Source organism: Ambystoma mexicanum, chromosome 11 (genome assembly GCF_040938575.1).
Source record: "Ambystoma mexicanum isolate Mex_15411 chromosome 11, UKY_AmexF1_1, whole genome shotgun sequence".
Classification (NCBI taxonomy): domain Eukaryota; kingdom Metazoa; phylum Chordata; class Amphibia; order Caudata; family Ambystomatidae; genus Ambystoma; species Ambystoma mexicanum.
This window is the reverse complement of record NC_090934.1, coordinates 768,766,656-768,781,779: the sequence shown is the minus strand read 5'-3', so window position 1 is coordinate 768,781,779 and position 15,124 is coordinate 768,766,656. Positions and strand designations below refer to the sequence as shown.

Below are 15,124 nucleotides of genomic sequence, written 5' to 3'. Positions count from 1 at the left end.
GTTTCAGTCAATTCTACAGCAATGATACAGGCGTTCAGTGGATGAAACCAATGCCCGGCTACTTAGGATATCGTTGTTTGGAAGTAAGTTTAGTTTTATATGTAGCCAGAAGTTTGATCTTGCAGCATGTTTTATCAATTTCTGGGGAGAATGGAACGATTTAATGCCCATAGAAAAGTGCTCAAATTGCTTGTAAACAAGCAGTTTTTCCATGTTTGCAATCCAGTCATTTTCAAATAATGTATTAACCTTGCCTTGATTACGCTCTAATTCATCCAACAGTACTGCTCTTTCATGAACAACGGTCTGAACCGAATCCAGCCAGACCTTGAGCACCGGACAGTTGTCTAAATTGTAAAGTGTATTGGATTGAAAAAAAGTCTATGATGACGGAAACATGATGCATCTTAAGATGAGAAGTCTTCTCCAGTGGCCCTTGGTGTCTAAAGATGTGAAACCAGAATCTGCTTAGTCAGCGGGAACAGAGTTCCACCTGGAAGGTTCAGACTCAAAACAATAGATGGACAACATTGCTTGGGAGGATTCACCCTGCAGCTGTTTAACTCTACCAAATACTTAGTTGTTGGCAGTATCCTTTGCACCTTCTTGGGCATGTACGCTTGGCGTAAACTGCATGCTACAGATAACAATGCTCCAAGATCAATCCTTTCATCCCCTCCACCCCATGACATCTGTATGGTGGTTCAAGATTTTGTGATCTCACATCGGGGAAGCACCCCCTTAGTGGGCTTCTAGTTGCCCATATTGCTCTTGTACATTTTAAAACTGTATATCGTCTAGAAAGCAGCCTTGAACTGGACACCAGTATACTTTGTATCTCGCTTTAACACAGCAATGTCTTCAATACCCCTTTCTCTTCCCCCCCCCCCCCCCCCCCCCAAACTCCCTCCTTTAACCATCAACACCTCCATATTAGAAGAGGCTCGAAATACTATCACTATCCTCCAGTTCCCAAAACACAAACTATCTTTCAGCAACACCTGATGCGACAAATGCAAATCTATCCTTCGTCCACCTACTACTGTGCTGCTGTGTAAAATGGCAAGCCCAATGGTAGCACCGTCCGTTGGTTAAGCGCTGTACTGCACTTGACCTGGGAAGCTACATAAATAGATGACCGCATTCTAAAATGGCTGGCAGGAGAGCAATGTAATTAAAGCTCTCCTGTCTCCAGACCCTTCCAATACTGATATATCTGCATTAATCCCCTCCCCAGGTGCAGATTAGAAGTGTAGTGGAAAAGGAGGAGCTGATCTGACAATCCCAGTGGCTGGAAGGGAGGGATTTAAAAGCGGCATATTTCTGCTCTGAACACACAGCAGAGCGGGCAAATTCAGCGGGAGCCTCCTGTAGCGCAGCACTGGCCTTCAGACGAGAAGAGCGCATCGAGGCAGTCCCAGGAAGCATAGTGAGCGGTGCACGAAATAAATGAAACTATCGGCGTGACACCAAGGCTAGCGGAGGACTTGTGAGGAGGGATAGCCGCTACACACCACCAGGAGAGCAAGATCGTGGACAAGAGCCGGGCCTGCCAGAGTAGCATGAAGATCTCCCTGGAGGATGCCAGGCCCCCTAAGGTGAGAGAGGCAGCGGGAGGAGCGTCCCGAGGAGGCGGAGCAGAGGAGAGATCTCAGTGAGAGGCACCGTCTGAGGACAGACCCTGCACGGAAAACGAGGAAGTACACCATGTTAAGGTGAGCAGGCCCAACTTGGCTGCAGCATTCAATCTCATAAGGGCCCAGCCTGGGGTGGAGGGGAGCGGCAGGTCCAGAGGAGCCACAGCACCCTACATTCAACTCAAAGGAGGAGGATAAAACAGAACACCAACCCAAAGGGACCAGAGGAGGCATGGCATATGCCAGATCTCCCGAGGGACAAAGAATACAGGGCCCTGAGATCACCTCTACCACACACTCCATAAAATCACGGCCATCACTGATTGAGCTCTAATGACGAACATCCCCAATAACAGGAATAGAACCCTGGCCGGATTCCAGATACTTTGGAGATGGGGCATGGAGTATAAGAGTACTTGAAAATGTGGGGAGCCTTTTTTATAGGGTACCTCCTCAATTGGACCTCAGCGCCCTTTTTGATAATAGTTTATTGTTCACCAATTACGGTCGCATGCCTAGGTAACAACGGAGTCTTCCTGGCCCCCTTGCTCCGTTCGAAAATGTATATAAGGGTTGTGTTACTCTTACTAATATCATGCGCCCTTGTCGTATCGTTGTAAGAAAAGATAAATCAATGCTTCTTATACTCCAAGTTAAGTCATTGATTTTTTATTACTCCTTTGGTTCCTTAGAAAAATGCCCTATATGATTACACGTGTTTCGACATTCTATGTCTTTTTCAAATGCTTAATTTCAATGGTCATGGGTTAAATCCCTGCTCCTTGCGAGCGTATTCCGTTTCTAAAAGTCCCCCGGGACTTTTAGAAACGGAATACGCTCGCAAGGAGCAGGGATTTAACCCATGACCATTGAAATTAAGCATTCAACTTATGAATTTTGAACGAAACAGATTAGCCCTGATTTGAAAAAGACATAGAATGTCGAAACACGTGTAATCATATAGGGCATTTTTCTAAGGAACCAAAGGAGTAATAAAAAATCAATGACTTAACTTGGAGTATAAGAAGCATTGATTTATCTTTTCTTACAACGATACGACAAGGGCGCATGATATTAGTAAGAGTAACACAACCCTTATATGGAGTATAAGAGTATGCTGCAGATTGTAAGGCACAGTCCTAATCAAGGGGGTGAGGTCAAGCTGTATAGAAGGAAAGGAGAGCCAGGGCTGTCCTGAGTTCACATCGGAAAGGTGAAGGGCGTGAAAAGGCAGCGAAAGCACTAATACTACAAATGGGGAAGACAGACATAGGCAAAGCTACCAGGGGTGGGGGAGGGTCATCTCCTTTCAGCAAGGTCAGTGACCCATCTAGTACGAGGAAAGCCTACAATAAATTTCCCGATTTTTATTTGCCCCGAGAAATGTCAGGGCAAAGAAAAACAGGAGCAAAGACTCCCAACCACTGGCAAAAAACACAAAGAAACCGGAAGGTGCAATACGAAAAATGTGGAGGTGGGACCCAGGATCTCTAGCTGAAAGCTAATTCATGGAGCGCCAAAGTGAAGATCAAGAGGTCACACAGGACATCCTAAAACAGTATTTCTGGGTCTTTGGGGACAGAATTGCAGGGACAGTCCAAGCACAACTGGACAAGATGCGGAAGGATCTGGCCTCAACCCTGCATGAGATAAAAGGTGACATCACAAAATTGGAGGAGAGTGAACACCAATGAGACAGCACTGCGGGAGCCCACAGACGCGAGGAAAACGGATGAATTGATGGAGCACCTAGCACAAGCAACCCACAACTTGGAAATGGAAACGGAGGACCTAGAAAACCGTTCAAGGATATCGAATGTTAGGGTAAAGGGCCTCTCCGAAGTGCATTATAAGGACCTTAAGGAGGCCATTCTGCGATTAGTCAATTTGGCGAAACCAAAAGATGAAGCTGAGCTAGGACTGAGTCCACAGAATTGGCCCATTGAGGAAAGAACCAGGAGCAAGACGGAGGCGTCCTGGCGGCCTTATGATTACTTCCATAAAGAAAGAATACTGGGGGCGGCGAGAAACGTGAAATCGTTTTTTTTACACTGGCTCGGAGCTGCAGTGCTTCACAATCTGTCCTAGATAATGCTGCTCAACAAGAGAGGAAGATGGGCCCGTTGGCGAGCTTTCCTTGTGAGAATGTCACTCTATCGATGGACATTCCCCTTTGGCATGGTGTTAAAATGGAAGGCAACACAGGATCTCGACTTGCAGGGAAGGAGCAGATATACTTGGCATAGCGGAGGATGGAAAGGAATGAAGCGCTCCGCCATAACCAAAGTGAGATACTGGAATGGGCACTGGTGAAGTGGAAAAGTATAAAGGGCAAATCGGGGATAAGACGGGTCATGATCGATGCCCAGATGGTTGAACGACATCGTCGTAGAAGTTTATCGGGGGGAGGTGTCGGAGGTGAGATTTGGGATAAAGAAATGCGCGTGGTAAATGCTGCACATGAGTGGACTGGGTGTATATATAGATTCTGTCCCTGGGAAGGCGAGTTGTGAGTGGCTAGAGGCCGGTCGACTCTACCCAGTTGGGGGTGGGAGAGGAGGGAAGGTGTGTGGAGGGTACCCAATAGAATTGACACTTGAATAACAGATACAACTAGAATCCACACAGGATATGGCTAAGAGGGGAGGATTGAGAATTGTCCCTAAAGACAAACTGGAGTTGGAAAGGTTCCTCCAAAGGGAAAAACTGGATCTCCTGACCCTTCAGGTAACACATGGCCAAGCCACAGATGCACACAAAATAAAGATCCAGGGTTACTGACAATCTTCCAGTCCAACGGGGGGAATAAAGAGGGGTAATAATAGAGGTGCAAAATCTCGACATAAATGTTGGGAGCTGGGAAAAAGACACTGGGGAGATACGTGGCAGCCATTTTGCAAGGGAGGGGTGGGTGGGGGTATACTGTATACAATCGCCACTATATACGCATCAAACAGTGGGCAAGATGGCTTCATTCAGAAAATCATAGACTGGGTGGAAAAATGTGCCAGAGGACCAATCATATTATCAGGGGACTTTAATATGGCCTCGGACCCAGAGGCGGACAGAAGCGGTGGACAGGCGGGCACACAATGTAGGCCCTCGAGAGAATTGGGGGATGGAATAGAGACTTGCGCTTGTCGATTGCTGGAGGGAAAAGCCGGGGGAAACATTTACGTTCTTCTCGCATGTGCATAAGACTACTGGGCGTTGCGAAGTCCGGAGAGACAGAGAAGGGGCCTAGAGGGACCTGGAAGAACTGAAAAAAGTCATGGCTAAAATAGGAGTGGGGGGAGGCATTGGGAAATTGCGAAAGGGAATACAAGGTCAGAAGGGGGCAGCTAGACATCTTACGTTGAGGGAAGCAGAACGAGCACTGCTGTACAGGCAGAAATATTATGTAAAGGCAAATAAGTTGGATAGACTATTGGCAATGCTACTTGGGGAAAGAGGAAAATGCAACCACTATATTGAAAATTAAGGAGGTGAGAGCCAAGACCAAGGACATTATACTGTAATTCACGGCATATTACATATAACTATACAAGTATGATCCTGTAGAGCAGGCACAACTAATACCTAGAGGGCTCTGAGCTCCCAGTTATAACTGACCAAGAAAAAATAGAGCTGGAGCAAGACCTCATGATGGAGGAAGTGCATAGGGCAATAGTATCGCTCCCCACCAATAAATCACCAGGGCTGGATGGCTTTTCGGTCGATTTTCTATAAAACTTATACGGAACAACTACTCCCGTACCTGGTTTCACTTTTCAATACATTTGGGGCAATTGGAAAGATCACCCCAACGATGGAGGAGGCTAAGGTGCTGCTGATTCCGAAACCAGGAAAGGAACCCGCAAGTTATACGTCCTATAGACCCGTAGCACTAATCAACCTGGACACTAAAATGTGCACCAACCTATTGGCTTCCTGTCTAGATAACCTCTTTCCGAATATTATCAACCCTGACCAATCAGAGTTTATAAGGGGCAGACAAACTGGGGATAACACCAGGAGAATAACACCTCAACGATAAGGTCAATAAGAAAAAGATCCCGGCTATATTGATCGCCCTTGACACTGAAAAGGCTTATTACGGAGTTGAGTGGCAGTCCGAGATCTGGGTCATAATGTATGGGAAAAATAAAAGCTAATTACTTGTATACAACCCTGTGACTATTGATCAATGGCCAGCTCTCGGGTGGAGCAAGGGTCTCAAGGGGCAAAAATCAGGGAGGCCCTCTGTCCCTTCTACTGTACGCAATCCATTTAAAGCCACTAATGGCAACAATTAGGTAATCAATATAGTAGGAGTTCCTTTTGGGGGAACCATACACAAGGTAGCCGCCTTCGCTGATGATTTGTTGTTAATACTTCGGGAACCGGAAGGATTGAGGCACTGGATAGGGAACTGGGCAGATTTGAGACTGCTGCGGGTCTAATAATCACAAATCCGATATTAAACATTACCGTTCCAGTGGAGAAGGAGCAGGAACTCTAAGTCCTTCGATACTCCTGGGCTGCCAAGGCTATAAGATACTTGGGGGTTAACATTACGAAAGACATCAAATCGTTATACACAGCAAATTACTCGCCATTAGTGAGGTTGGTGGGAGGAGGGGACTAGTAATGGGGCCCACCGTCCATATCATGGATTTGTACAATTAACATTTTGAAAATGCTAATTTGACAGAAGTTATATAAGTACCAAAGTCCTTCCGAGCTTTACAGACACTGGCAAATCTGTATGGAATAACAAGAAACCCAGGGTCGCACGAACCGTAATGATGATGTGTAAAAGGGGGGGGGCGGCGGAATGGGAGAGCCAGATGTTGGGGCCTACTACCTGGCGGTGCAGAAGAGGGTCCTTGGAGTGGGTAGGAGACAGGTAGGTTTAGAGACATATGGACAACGCAGTAGTGGTGGGCACTTGGAGATGGGGTGCTGTGGAAACCAAAAAGGGACAGAGAAGGTAATGTTAGCAAGCTTGGAACCCTAGTGGGAGAAACCTGGGATGTAGTAGTAGGTAGAGCGGGATTCACAACATTGCCATCCCCATTCACCCCAATATTGCACAACTCGCAATTCACCCCCAGAAAGAAGGGGCCAGCATTTAATGAATGGGGGGCGGAGGGGAAGGAGGATGTCTCAAATTAAGGTATATGTTTGATTAAGGGAAGATTAAGACCTTTAACCAGTGCGAAATTGACTTTTTTCGGTGTCGGGAGTCGAGAGATTCCATTATGCACAAATAAGACACCAGGCATTACACCCAATAAACAGGGAGGCGGCAATTGGACTCCTTGTGCCCTTTGAAAAACTGCTCATATTGGACTCCGGGACCAACATATATGGTGGGCACAAATATATAAACCTATCAAAGAATGAGGTAGAAAGTCTCAGACTTTAAAAGAAGCAATGGGAAACCTCAGTGGGTCCACCGATTGATGCAAAGGAATGGGCCCATTTGTGGACCAACCTCACAATGTCTTAAGTACAGGAGACCTGGATGCTGTTTCAGTGGCCTCTCACCCCTGGTGCGACTACGTAAGTGCTTCCTGCGGGTATCCCAGAATTGTTGGAGGGAATGTGGGGCGCTAGGGACGTGGGAGCATATGGCGAGAATGCCCATGCATCACACCGTTTTGGGACAAAATAGAGGGGCTATTGTGGAAATCTTGAGGGTAGCAGGAAGGGGAATAGAGGAATTACTATCTTGGGGATAGGAGCACTCGGTGATCTGGCACTAAAGACTCTGCGAAAGGTGTATGATAATAATGATGGCGGGGGCAGTGGTCTTAACACAAAACTGGAGAAAAACCTGCTGAGGGAACGTGAATGGGTTGGAAACGTCTGGCACTTCGCAGCACTGGAGTGGGTGTCCTACTCACTTGAAGGAGACTGGGGGGAAGTGGGGGTTCTCACCGATTGGCACCTATTACTAACATTTTTTAAAGGATGCCACAGACTCATGGTGCCCAACTCAAACTTCTGGGCTTGTGTGATTTAAGGGGGGGGGGCATCGATTGGAAAGGTGTAAAGGGATGGCCATCCATGTACAAAGGAAGATTGAAGTGGACAATGGACTTGACGACTATCGCTGAAGGGAAAAGTTCAGTGGAAGGAGATTGGGAAGTGGGGGTAAGGGTCGGGGCAGAGGGGAACCAGGGCGGGGGGGGGGAGGGAGTTGGAGACAGTTTACTTGTTTGAAAAATGCCATTAAAAACGTATGTGAAAGTGACCTATGACCTTGCATGCGATGCTGAGGTAGAAAAGCAGGCTGCTCAAGTTCCCAGTCCAGCATAGGGGAGCTCCCACTTTGGTGACGCGGTCAGATGCATTAATCCATGAGGCATAGGGGGTGGGGGGGTAACACTACCAAAGACTGCTTGAAGGGCCGGAAGAAGCAAAGGAAGAGCTTTAGCAGGGCCTTAGCAGCAAGGCGAACGGGGATACAAACGACCAAGGGCTGGAGAGGGTTATTGGGGGTGGGGGGGCAGCTAGTATGGCCACACAAGGTGTCTCGCTGACATTCAACGGGAGGTTGACTAGGCCAGCCCACCAACTCGCAGGCATGTAGCGTGAATAATCTGGTCAGGCTGACCAAACTTCCAAACACTTAGGCACACACGTTTGTTGATTGGAAAGCCTGGGGGACCTTTCAAGACGCTTCAGAGTGACTTAAATCCAAACCATGTCTTGGTGTGCTCAGGTTGACCATGTGGCTGCAAAACTGCATTTTTGGCTATTCCGCATGACTCGCTCGTACAAAGGCCACCAAAAAAAAGTAGTTGAGACTAACAATACATCAGTACACATGGCTACCATTATAATGCGTTTTGGTTAAAATGGACTAGAGCGCCAGTGTAGCTAAAATAGTACAGCTGCCACAGTCTGCTCACCAATGCTTTCGTGGAATCACCCTGGGACCCAAATGGGGTGCTAAGGAAGCACCCCCTGTCCTTTTCGCCATATGGGGATAACTGGTCTATTTGGATTAACACTATTCCCTCGCAATGTCAAGAACCATGCCTACCTAAAAGTTTAGAGGACTGACAGCGTTCGGCTCAAGAACCCCAAACATGTAATTCTGCTCAATTTTCATTTTATCACGGGTGGGCCGACGGTTGAGTGATGCGTTTCGGGGTGGCCCGGTGGCGTGTAGTTGTACTTGTGCACCTGGCATGGCAAGGTATATTGGGGCAAGTTCTTATTTGGGAGTTGTGTGTGATTAGTACAAAGGTGGTACTAATCCTTTCAGTGGGTCCTAGAAAGGATAGAAGGCGTATGCCAAACGCGCAAATATTACACAAACTAAAATGTTCGTGTTTAAATATACATACTGTCGTAGAAAGAACTGCAGCCCTTGCTATAAAAGAGTGGGCGGGATGGAGATTTTACGTGTATGGTAGTTTTCCTCTGACTCAGCCCTGGTTTGTGTAAAGAAAGGAACTTGGCTTGCCCTGCAGTGACCCTGGGCTACATTACGTAGTGTTACAGGAATCCAGTCTCACGTAGGAAGTTGCTGCTCCGTGCTTAAAATTGATTTTAACTACTTGGTTGACACCGATTAACCTAGCAATGTTGCTAACTCGCACATTTTTCTCCTTGCTTCAGTATTCAAGCAGTTGATACGGTTTTGCTTCCCCCATTTATTTAATCATATGTAGAGCACATGCAGATCAAGCAACTTAACTTAATCAGTAGACCTTAATTGAGAATGTAAATGCACAAATGTCTAACTGCAACAAATTGTAAAACCATGTAAATGACCTCATTGCAAATTCAGATGCGCATCGCACAGTATGTCAACATTCGGGCATTATTTTTCCTCTACATTATAACCTTCCATATTTTACTATAAAATAGTTTAATATACTAATAACCATTCAGACCTATAAAAATTTGTCTTCGAGGGGAGACAAAAGAACAATCTGCTTCCTTATTAATTTGGCATCCCCTATTGGTTTGAGGCTAAATTTTACACAAGACCAAATTTAAAGTACTATGTCCTTGGCCACATTTTCGTTTTTGAGCACAATGGCTTCAAAATTCCATCAGCGCTTCTGCTTTTGTGCAACCAACACATCTAGTGACAATTTCCTCTTATGGATGGCTGCTTGGGCCCACTTTGTGACTTCAATACTGGTTTTCTGGAGTTTAGCACCAAGCCTTAAATCAATGTCTCAACACACCTTGTCAAATGCTTGCTCCGTGCAGGAGCATCTGGTGAGGTCCTGAATCTTATTTTCCTATTACCCCCTAGACTAATCCTATAACCTTTGCTATTCGATGCTTACCTGAGACCTGTAGCCACATACACATGTCTTCCACACCTATTCAGATCACCTCAAAGGGATTGAAATGAGGATTTGTTGACTAAGCGCTAAAAGCATCCCCTGGCCATCCGGTATCACCCGATATGCAGAATCTACCTCTGGAGAACCTAGCGGGATGCAACTTCCCCCATGAACGATTATGGAATACAGTGTCTCGGCTTTGCGATCAACTAATCGTACTGGACCACACACCTATTCGTTTAAAACGATCTCTGCAATTTATAGCTGGATTTTCTAGAATAATGTTAAACTAAAGTTGTGAGCGGTGGGAAAACTGCAGCAAAATCCAATGGGAATTGCACCTTAAATCGGCACTGTTATATAGAATATATCTACTTGGGCGCCTCTGCATGGGCAGCAAATTGCAAAATTGCATCTACAAAAACTTAGTGTACATTTTGGCTTTATACGTAAATCTGGATCTGGAGTTCTTTTTATAGAAGGAATGGCCAAAGCCCCTCGGAGGTGCCTTGTCCCAGCTATATTGTGTGGGTTTGAAACCTACACAATTTTAGTTTTTTTAAAAAAAACTAAATGTAAGCTGTTGCGCCCTGTGTTGAGTATGCATAAGTGTCCCTGTGGTAACATTTAGACTTAAATTGGGCTTAGTCTCGCTGATGACCTAAAATCGAAAGCGGTTAATTACTACTTAAAATATTGGATAATGACTCCATTCAATTTAAAATAGGCTAAGCTGTTACACTATGGCACTTTAAAGCGCTTGAATCTTGTTGTAAAACTTGAAACATGCTATAAATTCCCTGATGACATAGGATGGTGCAAACATATGGAACTGGACTTTTGGACATCTAAGAACTTAATAAAAAAAACATACTCCTGGGATTGTCCGAGGTTTTTGGGGTTGGAAACTGTATGCAGAAATGCACGTCACATATGTGGCAACTATTTCTGACATAACGTGCAACGGATCATATGGTATAATAAATACAACCAATCTCAAAGCACAAAACTGTCACTTGTTATTAAACACTGAACCTTGAGTACCAGAATTGAGAACGGGTTAACACCAGATCCAGCTCCATTGTACAACCGGGTTCCACCTCCCAAAACCTTTTACAATTCTAAAAACAGGGACTGAAGGAGCTCTGCCGTACTGGAACCCCCATACACAGGCAGCAGGAAATATAGTTGCCCCTTGAGTGCAGAGATCCAGTTCTGTGAAGCTCCCATCACTCAGCCCAACGTACTGTGGGAATTGGATAGGAAATATTTATCACCTTGCCAAACTTCACACAAAACGAGTATTGCACTCAATCTTTTTTTAATCCCGGACAACTATGATGGCCCCCCCCTTGGATAATAAATTACGTCTGTATTATGCATTTTCAACTTAACCAACTACCTGTTTTAATGGTTACTTGTGCATGGCAAGTTATCCCACGAGAAGAGAGAAAATGTAGATTGTGTCACGGCAGGAAATAAACCGACATTTATTAACACTAACACAGGGGTCCCCAGCCGTTGTGCACAATGAGCAAAATTTGCATATGAAATGGTGAGCAGCATCCATTCTTTGGAACATATTGGCACGCAGTTGGTGGAAAAATGATGGCAACACAAATTAGAAATCTAATAAAATTAGACTGCTAATGGAACATTTTAATAGAGTATTTGTCAGTTTATCTAGACCACATGCAATTCTAGTAAAGGACATTTCTGATGATTGTATCTGCTTAGATTCACATGCTGTGTGTATGGTCCGACATCCAGTGGTAACAGCCGAGTATTGCATCTTGTCTTTCGAGAATCGAAAGGGGACGTCGACATGGGCGTGCCTGTAACACTATCCCTACGTGACGTGTAGTGTACCCTAGATCCCTCACGCGTCGAGGTCCCTCAGCTTGTTTTTTTTTTCCACCCAGCATACTGGTCGTCTTATGCAGAGCTCGTCAAAGACATTGCTTATTGTCCCCCCGACCTTTGGTCGACTAGTTATAAAATAATTCAGATGACCCTATCCGTCCCTTATTTCGACGGCTGTTCCAGATCTCTGCCAAAGACCTTAAGAACTTCGGATGGTGATCCAGTCTGCTTTGCCGACCATGTGGCCAGGCCTTCCGCCGGCCTACACAGTAAGGGAGAGTGGGTAGGGCTGGACACTTCTGTACAATCGAAGAATGCCTTTCCTTCCTCTTTCCCTTTTGGTTTTTCGTCACTCTACCCATCCTCAGCTATGGAGAAGACTCATTTAGGTTTTTCCCTAATTGTAAGAGCAAATTTCCTTGGAAAGATGAGCACAGACGGTGTAACTGGTGCTTGCCCCTTGATCACAAGGAAGGATGCGCGGCTTGTAATCTCCTGCGTCCTAAGACATTAAAGGCGCATAGTCAAGCGGTGGGCGGCCTACGGTATGTCTAAGTCCGAGTTTTCTCACGCCGAATGCGCTGACGGCGAGAGTGACTATCAGACCTCCGAACCGGAGGTTGTTGACCCTTCGATGGAACGCTTGCGTTCCGCTTGGTCTGTCCCTAGCCCGGCTAGGCACGGCTTAGGCACTGCTATGGGGAAGTCACACCCCGGCGACAAAGACGAACATGTACACAGCACTAAATGCACAACCCCAAGTCACTCTTCGGCCAAGTGGAAGAAGACTTGAGTGCCCATGGTTACAACAGAAATTCCAGATGCACCTGCCGACCGTTGGGATCGGCAGCCCTCCCCGCAGCTCCACATCGACCGGGCCATCAAAAACAAGGGGCGCTACCCCCAATGTGCCAAGTTTCATTGAGATGCATCGCAAGAAGGCATCCAGCGATAATAGGGTTCAATGTTCCGCCGAAAAAGGCTGCCGCCGAATAAAAGACCCCGACTTTGCCAAAGACTTCCTCGCAATCACAGGCTGAAGCTACACGCCTCTCGTCTGAGGAGTACGTCACCGAAAGCTTAGCAAGGATCGTTTCCGCCGATTCTCAAACGGCAGTCCAGGGATGCTCCGAGGCCTACAGGAAAGGCCAAGGATCCGCCGAGGTCCAAGGATGGCCTAAGGGGAGTACCGGAAACCACCCATAAATCGAAAGAGGGGCACAGAGACGTGTCTCACCTGTCAGTCCCTCAGGAGGAGTTCTCTGAGGGCGAAGGACTATATTCGATGTTGAGACAAAAATCTCGACGTCTTACGACGGATGAGTGTGTTCAGGACCCCTTTCCACCTCTAGACCATTCTAGTTCTTCGGTTTGGACTAGAGAGAAATTTGAAAACTGCATGGAAAGGTTGGACAGGTTTTTCCCCTTCAGAACAACCCACACCAAGGAGGCCACGGGATGAGAGCCCTATGGACCCTAAAGCAAAATTCCCAAGGCTTTTTGACCCCTCTTTGGAAGAGGATATATATAACTACGACTTAACTGAAGAGGACATTCCTGCAGACACTGAGGATGAGGAATTAATCAACCCCGAGGACATGCATGATCACATAGAGGGCTGGGAGGAGAACCCAGATGTGGGTGACCCTCAACCATGGCAGTCTCCAGATCCACAAGATCCTGATGCCCTGTCTCTGGATTCTCCCCAGTCCACCCCCACTAAACAACCATCGCCAGTGGATGATCAATTGACGTTCAACGTAATGTTGCGTAAAGTAGCTGAACACTTTAAAATTGCAGCAGATGAAGCTGTCCCTGAAGCTGACTTTGTGGAGGACATCCCCAAGGAGAAGTCGTCGGCCAGCCAGGCTATTCCTCTCAATCCAATTAAACGTCTGGCTCCCTCCTTATCACCTGCTCTCACAAGAGGTGTTAACCCAAGAATAGAAAAACTCTTTCGTCCTTCTCTCTCGGACCCTCTGTATATCAGGGGTCACGCCACCCCAGATCCTCTGGTGGTGACTGCTAGAAGAAAGAGGGCAGGGGTCCCTTTGTCAACCGGCGAGGCACCCCCTGATAAGGAAGGTAAACAACTCTACGCCCTTGGGAAAAGGGTCACGGTCGCAGCAGCGTTTTCGACACGTATGGCCAACACAACCTTGTTGGCCAGCTACGCCGATGCTCAGTGGGCCTTACTACAGGAAGGCATACAAGAGGTTCCCAAACCTCTACGTACTCTTCTCACCTCTGTCATTGAGGGCGGACTGGTGAATCAAAGCATATTTAACACTTTGGATTCTGCCGAAACGGCTGGTCGATCTCTGGCTCAGGGCACACTCCTGAAAAGACATGCGTTGCTACGGAACTCTGGATTCAAGCCAGAGACGAAAGCGTCACTGATAAACCTGCGGAAGAATCCAACCTGTTTGGGAAGGCGGTTGATGAGGCCCTCGAGACTGCAAAAAAGGAGCATGACACTCTGAAAACACTGGACCAAATTACACAAAGACCCTCTACAAGACGAGGACCTGGGTCCAAACGGCTTTTTCGTGGCCAACGCTTCTCTCAACAATACTCCTCGAGAAACAATTGTAACTCTTCACATGGAAACAGTGGATCCACCACCCCGTATCCCCAAAGGGGTCAGTCGTGGGAAAGGAAGGAGACTGGTCTCTACCGCTAGAGGCTCCCAGCCTCAGGTTCAAAATGACCCAAAGATTCGGGTTCCCTCCCTGGTCATGTGCCGGCTAACATCGTTCCTTCAGGCATGGGAGGGGATAACTACAGACCAGTGGGTGCTAAAGACCGTGGCCCACGGGTACTGTATAGAGTTAAACCAGTCCCCAACATTCAGAACTCCACGAGCAAGATGACTGACACCAGACCATCTTCGCATACTCCTTCGGGAAGTCGAGACACTACAAAAGAAAGGAGCCATAGAAATCGTACCTCTTTACAGGTAAAAGAAGGTATTTATTCAGTGTACTTCCTTGTATCCAAAAAGGATCTAACCATGCGCCCTGTTTTAGATCTGCGCCCAACGAACAAATTTGTAAAGCCAAAAAAGTTCAGCATGGTCACTCTACAGGAAGTAATTCCACTGCTATCACAGGATTACATGGCAATACTGGATATGAAAGCTGCATACTTTCATATTTCAATGTTGCCAGCGCACAGAAAATACCTCAGATTTATGATACAAGACGAGCATTATCAGTTCAAGGTACTACCCTTCGGCATAGCATCTGCACCAAAGGTATTTACAAAGGTACTAGCGGTGGCAGCAGCACATCTGTGCAGGCCATCCATCCCGGCCTATCCTTA

General features: G+C 46.6%; 1 protein-coding gene across 1 annotated transcript in view; it reads left to right on the top strand.

The window, feature by feature from the left end:
• IPO7 (importin 7) overlaps positions 1-15,124 on the top strand; it is a 1,018,209-nt gene that overhangs the window by 71,435 nt on the left and 931,650 nt on the right. The window lies entirely within an intron of this gene.